This window comes from Triticum aestivum, chromosome 7A (genome assembly GCF_018294505.1).
Source record: "Triticum aestivum cultivar Chinese Spring chromosome 7A, IWGSC CS RefSeq v2.1, whole genome shotgun sequence".
Lineage (NCBI taxonomy): Eukaryota > Viridiplantae > Streptophyta > Magnoliopsida > Poales > Poaceae > Triticum > Triticum aestivum.
In genome coordinates this window covers 83,449,182-83,460,338 of record NC_057812.1, presented here as the reverse complement: position 1 = coordinate 83,460,338, position 11,157 = coordinate 83,449,182, and the positions used below count along the sequence as shown (strand labels likewise).

The following is an 11,157-nucleotide window of genomic DNA, read 5'->3' as shown; positions in this document are numbered from 1 at the left end:
TCCTAGAGTGTCTACTTACTGATTGCAGACGTCCCAGAGTGTCTACGTTCCCCTTTCAAATCTGAATGTATCCCTACCCTAGAGTAATAGTATGTTTTACTCTTGATCCTCCTAAATAAAAAGGGATGGGGCGATTTAAGAAGGCCCGTTGGGACGGTGTTTCAGGCCGATTTGGGAGTCCCATACTCACGTTGGAGACGCTCTTACACAGCCGAGATAAAAGCGCAACACATCACCCCTCACCCCGTCCGTCTTCGAGTTCCACGCCACCCCTAACTCAGCACCTCGCCCCGCCGTCGCGCACCCAAAACCTCGCCGGTGGGGACGGACTCCCTCGCAATTACACGCTTCGCTGCTGGTCCGTACGCTACGTTCGCTGTAGATTCATCTCTTCCTCCCTGTTTCCCTCACCGTTGGCGATGCAATCTCTCCTGCTCCGCCCTCGTTCACAGGTTGACCGGCTCCTCTCCCCACGGTGATGGCGGACGGCTCCAAGGACACCAGCAGGCGGCGGAATCTAGCGGACAAGCTCACCGAAGACCTCCTCATCGAGATCCTGTCGCGCGTGCCGTACAGATCGCTGTGCCGGTTCAAGTGCGTCTCCAAGCGGTGGCGCGGCATCATCTCCCACCCCGACAACCGCAAGGTGCTGCCGCAGTACCATCTCCAAGAACTCGCCGGCTTCCTCTACAAGCGCCAGCACCCCGTCACGGGCTATTTCTTAGGTCGCCACTTCGCCCATGTCTCGGCGGGAGGCCGCCCTCGTATCCGCCCTTCCCTCCCCTTCCTGCCTGACTGTCATCAGTTCCACCTTCTGGACAGCTGCAACGGCCTACACCTCTGCCGCCGCTTCGAGACCGCTGATTCGTGGGAATTTGATTACGTCGTGTGCAATCCTGCCCGGCTTCTTTGGCAATTGGCAGACAGCTCGCCTGGGTTTCGACCCGGCCGTCTCCTCGCACTTCCATGTGTTCCACTTCCTGGAGCACCAAATAGATGGGTATCCTGACGATGATGATTACGAAAGTGATGGACACGTCAAAGGGGTCGAGATCTACTCGTCCGGAACCGGGGCCTGGAGTCACAAGGACAGCGGTTGGGGCTTCCCAACTAGGATAGTGAATCATTCTAAAAGTGTCTTTTTCAATGGTTTTTTGCATTTGCTTACCTTCGAGGATGCCGTGGTGGCAGTGGATGTGGAGGGAACTACTTGAAGGGTTATCCCTATCCCATACAATCTGGATGCCCCAAAAGATCTTGGCGGCAAGTTCATTGATCTGTCTCAAGGGCGTTTGTATTTGGCGCATACTGATCAATATGATAAGTATAAACTATCGATCTGGGTTCTTGAGGACTATGACAGTCAAGTCTGGGTCTTGAAGCACAGTGTGAGATATATGCATCTATTTGGGGAGAAGTATGCCCATCATGGAAGCCAGTATCATATTGTCGCCCTCCACCCGCAACGAAACATGATTTTCTTAGCTTATGGGCATGACAAAAAACTCATGTCTTATGACATCGATAGTGGGAAAGTGCAGTTCAGCCAAGATCTTGGACATGATTCCGTGCAACCCTACCTTCCTTATGTTCCCTTGTACTCCGAGGAATTGGCAGATTGGCAGTGATGATCTGGCTCCGCATATCACTGCTCCATTGTTGACCTTTCAGATAATGTTGAATCATATAAGGTCCCAAGTAATACCGGCAGCTATTTGGTTAGATCTCTCATGTTGCGTTACTTCTCCTTGTAACCTCACTTTATGGGGCTACCTGTTCCAATTAACTTAGTAATGCTAGCTGCTTGTCATATGTATAAACATATATGTATTTATCAATTTATGGTTGGTAGCAGCATAGCTGCAACAGCCTTTACTATTATTAATTTTATTATGGAGCTACAGTTTATTTATACCATGATTGCTGTCTGTGATTGTCTAGATTGTTGAGTTGGGCTGTTGGTGTATGACCTCTTACAATTATTGTATCTGTGTTCTAGGTTGAACTTTATCGTGCATTCAAACTATGTAATCATATATACCATAAAACATGGGAGGGAATGTATGTTCTTTTCCTCTTGTCAATGTAGTGACATTATGTTTTTACCTTTGACATACTAGTGAACAATAGAGCATGGGAGAGTTTATGTTCCTGTGCTCCTGTAAATGTTGAAATGATCAACACTAGTAAAGCAAAGCATATGAACAATAAAGCATGGGAGAGTATATGGAACTGCAGAAATGATATGATCTTTAATAGAAAAAAATCTTACATACTTCTTACGGGTTATTTACAGAGCTACAGCCTGGATCCGTACGTGATCGTTACTCACTCATGTAGATTCTTGGGAGCTTTTGGTTACTGGGTGCAACCGATGGGAGACGGTAGCACGGGCTATCTACAACCGGTTCGGATGGGGGTCCAATAATATGATAGGTGTTTAGTCATCTTGTCCTGTTTTTCGCCAGTTGTTGCTTTATTTACCTTCGCCAGTTGTTGTTTTTTGTCAGATTTAAATTAATCAAATTTTAACTTAAAAAAGAAAATGATTTAAATTGAAAATAAAGATAAAATCTATGCCGACGGGCACCGCCAGGGCCGTTGGCATAGAGTTGACGCCGTGAGCAGGCTGTTGGAGGCCAGGTCACGAGGGCCGCTGATATGCCGACGGTCTTTCTATACCGACTGCAGCCGTCGGCATAGATGGAGGTATGCCGACGACCTTTCTATGCCTGCTTTCGGCATAGATGGAGGTGTGCCGACGGCTTTTCTGTGCCTATGGTTTTTCCCAGGCCGTCGGCATAGCTCCAACTATGCCGACGGCCCCGACAAAAAACCATCGTATAGAAAAAGCCGTCGGCATAGTGGGTTATTACCGTAGTGCATGAGGCATACAACTGGCTCTTGAAATCCAAAAGCATTCTCAGAATATAGGTCTTAGGTTGGCTACTCCTCTCTGACAAAGTTAACACGCGAAACATGTTAAACATAAGGCATTACAATATCAACCATCCTCGTTTCAAACAGCACCTGCCATTGGAGTCAAACAGTTGAAGCAGCGTTCGGGAGATCCACATTGATATATATGCAAGATTATACCCGGGGATAGACCAGTCCTCTTATCTAACACTGAGGATCAAATGTACATCTGCAAAGACTAGTCAGACTCAAAAACTCCTTGTATTAATAGACACGCCTCAATTCTCTACCACCACAATGAAAACTCACACGGTCCACCACCATGAGAAGAACAAACAGAAGAATGGACAGAGAAATAAAAGGCCTCGTGTATATTCCAGTACTCAATTACAGAATTACTTGCAGCTAGGGAAAAATCCTAGTGCATTGAACGTCAATTAGCTTGTCCCAAGCCACCTTTCTTCAAGAATACTCACTAAGCCCAGATAGCAAGTGCTGACATGGCAATAGCCCCAAAAAACAAGGCAACATATGAGCACACTTGCAGCCTCGGGTTGCAGCTCATCCTCCGGCTAAGGAAATCAGCAGCAATGAGATCCACTAAAGCCATATATATCAGTATTCCGGACGACATTGAATCAAGAATGCCCTCCACGACCAATGCCCTGGGGCTGTTGGCGTTGTAGAACGAAGCGATCCCCGCCCCCATGGCGATCCCAACAGGTGTTGTGATAGCAAAGAAGAAAGCCATCAGGAGTGCAGTGAAATTCTTGAACTGAGCCTGCATTTGTTTATGCAAAATGTAATGAATTGATGCAATTGACATGAAGGGTTCATTAGTGCCAACCTCAAGTGAGGAACTGCTGACCATAAAGCAGAAATGAAGCGGACAATTAACTCAGAAATGCAGCCACCCAAGGCAAAACCCTCGAAGAACTGGTGGAAGGAGAGAGCAGCAACAAGAGGTTTATTTTTTTTTACGGAACTTCGTCAGAGAGCGGGGAGCTCCCGCATTGCATTAAGAAGAAGTGAGTTGGCCCGGTTAATAAGGGAAACCGGACCCAAAAACCATACATTGACATGAAGAACAAGAGGTTTAATTCTCTCGCTCAAAAGAAACAAGAGGTTTAATGGTACATGGGCTCTGTGAAACGCCCAAAGAGAGCCCGATGATCACCGAATGTGATACAATCCCCATTTCCAGAATCTTCCTAACAATATAGGAAATCACTATTTAGCATATACGTTGCAGATTTCCAAACTCAAATCATCTATCAAGATAGCGCATTTCAGATAAAGCAAAGGAAATTGCACTGACCAGAATTCAAACATAAAAGACTAAGCATGTGTGCTGTGTGTTTATACATTGCTATGTATATAACCTGCATAGGAAGGTAGAATTTTTTTTGCAGGATAATACTTGTATTACTCAAAACTATCCAGGGTTACAATCATGACTGGCAATGTCGAGGAGTTCGTCAGGACCTGATCCAAGCCACACAACAGTTCGGCATTGTAATCGTCCAAAATTTGCCAAAAAGTGACTAGCATTATTTTTGTTGCGCACAATATGAGTAATACAAGAAACATGCTCGATCAAACTAGCTTTGATCTCCTCTATTGGAAAAGCATATTTTGATCTATTCATATCTCCAATATGAATCATCTTCACTGCTTCAAGGATGTCTGATTCAACATCAACATGCAAATTGCTCCATTGCAATAATACAACGATTATGCGAATTCTTTGGGATAACTGAATTTCTTTGGGAGATTGACTTTACAATATTATTGGATTCTGAAATTTTGATTTGCATACAAGATGTGACATGCATGCGTCTTTTTTTACCATGTACAAATTGTCCGTGCCTGCGAGACAACCACATAACGAGCTTGGCACGGCCTCTCCTCGCTCCCATGGGCGTGGGCGTGGGCGTCATACACGGCTTCCCCATCACACGCGTCATGGCCATGTGCATGGCTATGCTGGTGCGCCACCGCGTGCGCGCATCCCTACTATGTGCATGGCGTCGTGCTTTTCATCGTCGCCGCTCATCGCGGCGGCAGTGGTCCCTGCGAGAGAGCCGTCCTCGAGCAGCGTCGTGTCGTCATGCCCGGCTTTGGCCGCGGCAGCAGCCTCCTCGCCGTGCCTGCACTCGTAGAAGCGGGTGCCGACGAACTCCATGATGAGCGTCCCCAGGGCAGCGAGCATGGCGATGAAGCACGGGAAGGGGAACCGGCGCCAGGGCGTGGTCGGGAGGCACGGGTTGGACAACTTCTGCTCAGCGTCGTGCAGCATGTGCACGAACCCCGGTGGCGAGGCCTGTCAGGGTCAGCATGGCAGATATGTTCGGACAGCCCTATATCGGCCTCATATTTAGACCAAATTTGAGGTTATCCGCACTATATAGAAAAGGAATAGAGGCGGTTCAGAAAGGGCCGTAGGACCGTGTTTGAGGCCGATTTGAGAGTCCTGTACTCCCGTTGGAGACGCTCTTACGACGCAGATAAAAGCCAACACATCGCTCGTCGCCCCCTCGTCGCGCACTCAAAACCTCGCCGGAGGGGACGGACTGCCTCGCAATTACTCGCCTCGCTGCTGGTACGTACCAATGTTTTATATAGTGGGCTATGCCATTTAGCGGCGACCCTTAAAAACAGCTATAGCTGGGCTATAGCGGGCTATAGCGGGGCTATAGCGGCAAATTGTACATGAAATCATTTAGCGGCAACACCCTCAAACAGCTACAGCGGAGCTATAGCGGGGCTATAGCCGGCTATTTAAAACTATGGTACGTCCGCTGCGTTCGCTGTAGATTCATCTCTTCCTCCCTGCTGCTTCCCTCACCGATGGCGATGCAATCTCCTCCTCCACCCCCGTTCGCAGATTGGCCGCCTCCTCTCCCCACGGCGATGGCGGACGGCCCCAAGGTCATCTGTAAGCGGCGGAAGCCAGCGGACAGCCTCACCAAAGACCTCCTCGTCGAGATCCTGTCGCGTGTGCCGTATAGATCGCTGTGCCGCTTCAAGTGTGTCTCCAAGCAGTGGCGCGGCATCATCTCCCACCCCGACAACCGCAAGGTGCTGCCACAGTACCATCTTCAAGAACTCGCCGGCTTCCTCTACGAGCGCCATTACCTAGTTCGCAATTTCGCCCGTGTCTCGGCGGGAGGCCGCCCTCGTATCCGCCCTTCCCTCCCCTTCCTGCCTGGCTGTGATCACTTCCACCTTCTGGACAGCTGCAACGGCCTAATCCTCTGCCGCCGCTTCGAGACCGCTGATTCATGGGAATTTGATTACGTCGTGTGCAATCCTGCCACGGAGAAGTGGGTCGTCTTGCCCGGCTTCTTCAGCATGTGGCACACAGCTCGCTTGGGGTTCGACCCGGTTGTCTCCTCGCACTTTCATGTGTTTCACTTCCTGGAGCACGAAATAGCTGGGTATCCTGACGGTGATGATTACGAGAGTGATGGACACGTCAAAGGGGTTGAGATCTACTCGTCCGAAACCGGGGCCTGGAGTCACAAGGACAGCGGTTGGAGCTTCCCAACTAGGATAGCGCATGATTCTAAAAGTGCATTTGTCAATGGTTGTCTGCATTTGATCGCCGCCGAGGATGCGGTGGTGGCAGTGGATGTGGAGGGAACTACTTGGAGGGTTATTCCTATATATGCCAGATGATCCGGATGCCCCTACAATAGATCCTGCTTATGGGTTCATTGATCTGTCTCAAGGGCGTTTGTATTTAGCGAATACTGATCAATATGATAAGTATAAACTATCGATCTGGATTCTTGAGGACTATGACAGTCAAGTGTGGGTCTTGAAGCACAGTGTCAGATATATTCATCTACTTCGAGTGAAGTATGCCCATCTGGGAAGCAAGTATCATATTGTCGCCCTCCACCCGCAACGAAACATGATTTTCTTTGTTTATGGGCATCACAAAAGACTCATGTCTTACGAAATGGATAGTGGGAAAGTGCAGCGCATCGACTATCTTGGACATGATTCCGTGCTACCCTACCTTCCTTATGTTCCCTTGTACTCAGAGGAATTGGCAGATTGGCACTAATAATCTGGCTCGCATATCACTGCTCCATTGTTGACCTTTCAGATAATGTTGAATTATAGGTCCCAAGAAATACCGGCAGCTATTTGGTTAGATCTTCCTCATGTTGTGTTACTTCTCCTTTGGTCTCGAGTGTACAGTGTAACCTCACTTTATGGGGCTACCTGTTCCAGTTAACTTAGTAGTGCCTCTTATGTAAACATATATGTGTTTATGGTTGGTAGCAGCATAGGTGCAACATCCTTTGCTATTAATTTTATGGAGCTACAGTTTTAATTATACCATGATTGCTGTCTGTGATTATCTAGAATGTTGTGTTGGGCTGTTGGTGTATGCCCTCTTACAATTACTGTATCTGTGTTGTTGAATTTTATCGTGCATTCAAACTATGTAATCATATACTGTAAAACGTTGGGAAGGAATATATGTTCTTTTCCTCTTGTCAATGCAGTGACATCTTTTTTTACCTTCGACATATAGTGAACAAGAGAGCATGTGAGAGTTTATGTTTCCTTTGCTCCTGTAAATGTTGAAATGATCAGCACTAGTAAAGCACATCTATTATTTTCTATTAGATGCTATCAGGAGTCTAAAGCATCATAAGTCTGATTCTAATTTTTTGTCGATTCCATCATTAAAATTGCTTGATTCACTGTGTGTCATATTTAGTTCGAGTGTCGGATGTAAAGTCTGAAACTAACCTTTTGTTGATTTTATCTAGAAAATTGCCCGATCCACTTCCTGTTGTATTTAGTTGCAATGTCTGGTCTTCGCCTGGGGACGCTTTGAAATTTGAATTGACGTTTAATTTAACACAGAAAGGTAGGTACCATCTTCTTCAGAGGCGCCTACAGTATATTCAGATAATATATATTATCAGGATAACAAATAATTACATTAGAACTCTCCGTTTTTCAGCCTCCGTGCGCCCTGATTTTGTACCTGCTGGTGCCTTTGGTCCAGTTGGGTATTAAATAACAGACTTTGCAGATTGTGAGTTCAGGTGTAACTATAGAATGAATTAGATGTGTTAGAAAAGTTAAAGTCATATACAAGGGCTTAAAGTTATGAATATCAACTGCGGGTGGAAGCAGCGAGGGAAGCAAAAAATTCAAACAACTGGAAACTCATAGGCTGTAAGTGGATTTTTGTATACAAGGTTTCGTTCCGTAGAATTTTACAACTTCATATCCAACTCTTTACACAAAGGGATATATGCTTTGTGGGAACTCTTTGGCATGAAATTTAGGGAAACGAAATAATGACAGGGTTTGCTATTTCAATAAATGGATTTATGGTCTTGTAACAAGATTCACATCAATGATATAAACGCGTTCATCTACAAACGTAAGTGTAAACTGTTTTGCACTATATTGTATATATTTTAATATTGGTCTTGCTTTTTGCAATGATGAAGTCATTGGTGGAAGTGAAAGCTTGGTTATCTTCTATCTTTCATATGAAAGACATGTTTGAACCTTCGTATGGGAGTTGAAATACACGGGGAGTGTTTCGAAACGTTTCTCTATGAAAAATTGCGAACCTGTTAAAATATCTTTGATAAAGGGAACAGTAAGAAATTGTGTTTAACTTCTAAAGGAAATGAAGTTTTTTTAATGTATTTTCATCATTATAGAAGCATAACACATAGCGGTCGCCCAGCCCCCGCGTCTTGGGCAACACGGGAGGCACTCCCAGCCACCGGCTCTAGGGCTCCTTCCTTCCCTGTCCTCCCTCTCGCCTCCTCCGCCGGGAAAAGCTCCGGCGGTTGGCGGCGGCGGGGATGATTCCTCCACTCCCCACTCTGTACTCCCCCTGGATCCCCTTCTCCTCACCTCTAGCTCCAGGCCGCCCGCCGTGCTCCTGTTGCCTCCTTGGCCACAAATCCGTCGATATGAGGGCCAGATCCATCCGTCCGGCGGTGGCTCCGCACTGTTCTGATGCGTTGTTGTTGGTTGTCCCCTCCGCATCTTGGGGGAGGGAAGTCCAATGGCGTGGTGGCCATGGCCTCCTCTCCGTCGGTTGGTCCTGCAGCGGCTGCCCTTGATGCGAGGAGACGAGCCCCCTGGGGTGCGCTCCCATGGCAACGACTCAGTGGATGTATGACCATTTGTTTGCTCCATGGGCAGTGCCGTCTCCTGGACCTGCATTGTGCTCAAGCGGGTCCCTTTGGGTCCATCTTGCTCTGGCGGCTGGTGTGGGCTGTGGCAGGACGGTTTTGAGCTAGATGGAGGGAAAGGACCAGGTGGTGGCCCTAATGGTCATCGCGCGAAGTCACCGATCTACTTGCGGTCGGTCCACTTTGATCTGGCCATCAGTGAGTTCCAGACTTATTCTTCGAAGGAAAACAAATATTGGAGCATATGGCTCTCTTTGGACACCCTGATTTGATAGGGGGCGGTCATGTACACCCGCAACATCAGCATAACCAAGTTCACTAGGGTATCGTGAAGCTTTGGCTCTGTTGACACATTGGGACATGTTTGTACAAATATTTCCAAGGGATCACACATGTGGAGAATGCCATGGTGTGATTGAAGGACCTGCAAGTGGCGAAAGTGGAGTCTTGGATGCGATGAAGACTTTGCTTCATAGGCAGTTTTTCAGACTTGGCTTGTGGGATATGTTCTCGTCCAGACCGGACATGAGTTCCTATGAGCCTGGTGGTACGTGACTTGCAGTAGTGGCCTCCCCAAGTAGGGGCGGCAACATAGGAAGACTTCTTTGTTGGTGGTGCTCCTCTAAGTACCGAGCCGTGATTTTCAGGGTGAGAACCCAAAGTTTGTCCTTTATTGTTGTGCCTCATAGTGACCTTGTTGAAGGTGTTATTTTGAGAACCCGGTCTTTCTCCACGGTGAAAACCTAAGATTTTTGATCGCGCAATGACAAAGCTTGTGCTTTGTTTCCTTCTGGGAGGCGTTGCTTTTGAAGAACCTCCTTTGCAATCCAGGTGTTGTCTTTGGTGGTGGTTAGAGTGCTGCTACTGCAGGTGATTGATCACTGTGGCGGAGTCTTTTTTCTTTTCTTTTTGTTCTCTTTTTTATTTTCTCTTTTGGATGTGTGCATCCTGGATGTTTTTAAGCATCTTGTTGATGCAGAGGTTGGGTGTAAATGAGATCTGCTTGATATTAATTTATTCCCCTTTGAAAAATACTGAAATTTATTGTTGCATTCCAGCAGCGGAAGGGAAGACGTGTGGTTAAGGGAATCTCACGCGTCATATATGGTTGTGGAAAGTGTATCACAGCCTGACATTTTTCTGAATTTATAGTAATGATAAACGTATTGAGTAAGTTATTATTTTATCCATGGTGTGAAATACCGATTTGAACTTTTTTTAGTACTAATATGGTGCAGTTTCAACTAAAGTCACAAATTCTTATCAAGTTTTACATATGGTGCAGCTCAAGTCATCAGGAAAAATCTATAATATTATAATTAAAGACATAGATGAATAAACTGTATCTCGACAAAATTAACTGTGGTGTACAAATAAATCTGCAGTCCAGCAACAACAGTATCAGCGAGCTGCTTCAGTTCACACATTGCTCAATCATGTAAGCTAATTCTGGTAATTGCAATATACAAAAAGAATGAAAAGTATCTGCTGCATCATATTCACTGTTCATATGATTGGCATTCAAGTTGGGCAAGCCCCATAACCTTCATTCCACGAGCCCTGCTCCGGTGCTCCCCCCTAACCTAATTTCGGAGGGTATTTTTGTCCCTGCGAATTTGTTTTTTTCCTAGCCCGCCGCAGCCCAGATCCAAACCCTGTCTAGCCCTGTATAATCCAGACCGTATATGTACCGTATCCTGGTCCCAAAAAAACATCACACGACCCCACGTCCACGTAAGACCTGCCGAATCCAATCATTCACGCGAGCAGCTCCATCAATCTCGCGAGCATTGACGCAGCTCCATAAGTCACGTAGTAGATCTCCACCGGCGGCTATCTCGTCGCCGGTGATCTCGTCGGACAGCAGGCGCGACAACATCGTGAAATCTCCAACGATCGCGCACAGGTACCGCATCCCGCGTCCCCCCTCTAGTCTCGCTCGCGGCAACATCGAACGAATTGCCGCCGCGCCAGTGGCAGTGGTTAACCTAGCGGAGCGGGTAACCTAGCTACCCGGCGGCGCATGCGATCGTGGATCTTGTTCCGG

At 47.0% G+C, this 11,157-nt stretch overlaps 3 pseudogenes; 2 read left to right on the top strand and 1 right to left on the bottom strand.

The window, feature by feature from the left end:
* Positions 1-362: 362 nt before the first annotated feature.
* LOC123153072 (F-box protein At5g07610-like) lies at positions 363-1,628 on the top strand (annotated as a pseudogene).
* Positions 1,629-3,394: 1,766 nt separating this feature from the next.
* Positions 3,395-5,641, bottom strand: LOC123153071 (zinc transporter 10-like; annotated as a pseudogene).
* Positions 5,642-5,769: 128 nt separating this feature from the next.
* On the top strand, positions 5,770-6,994 carry LOC123153070 (F-box protein At5g07610-like; annotated as a pseudogene).
* Positions 6,995-11,157: the final 4,163 nt, after the last annotated feature.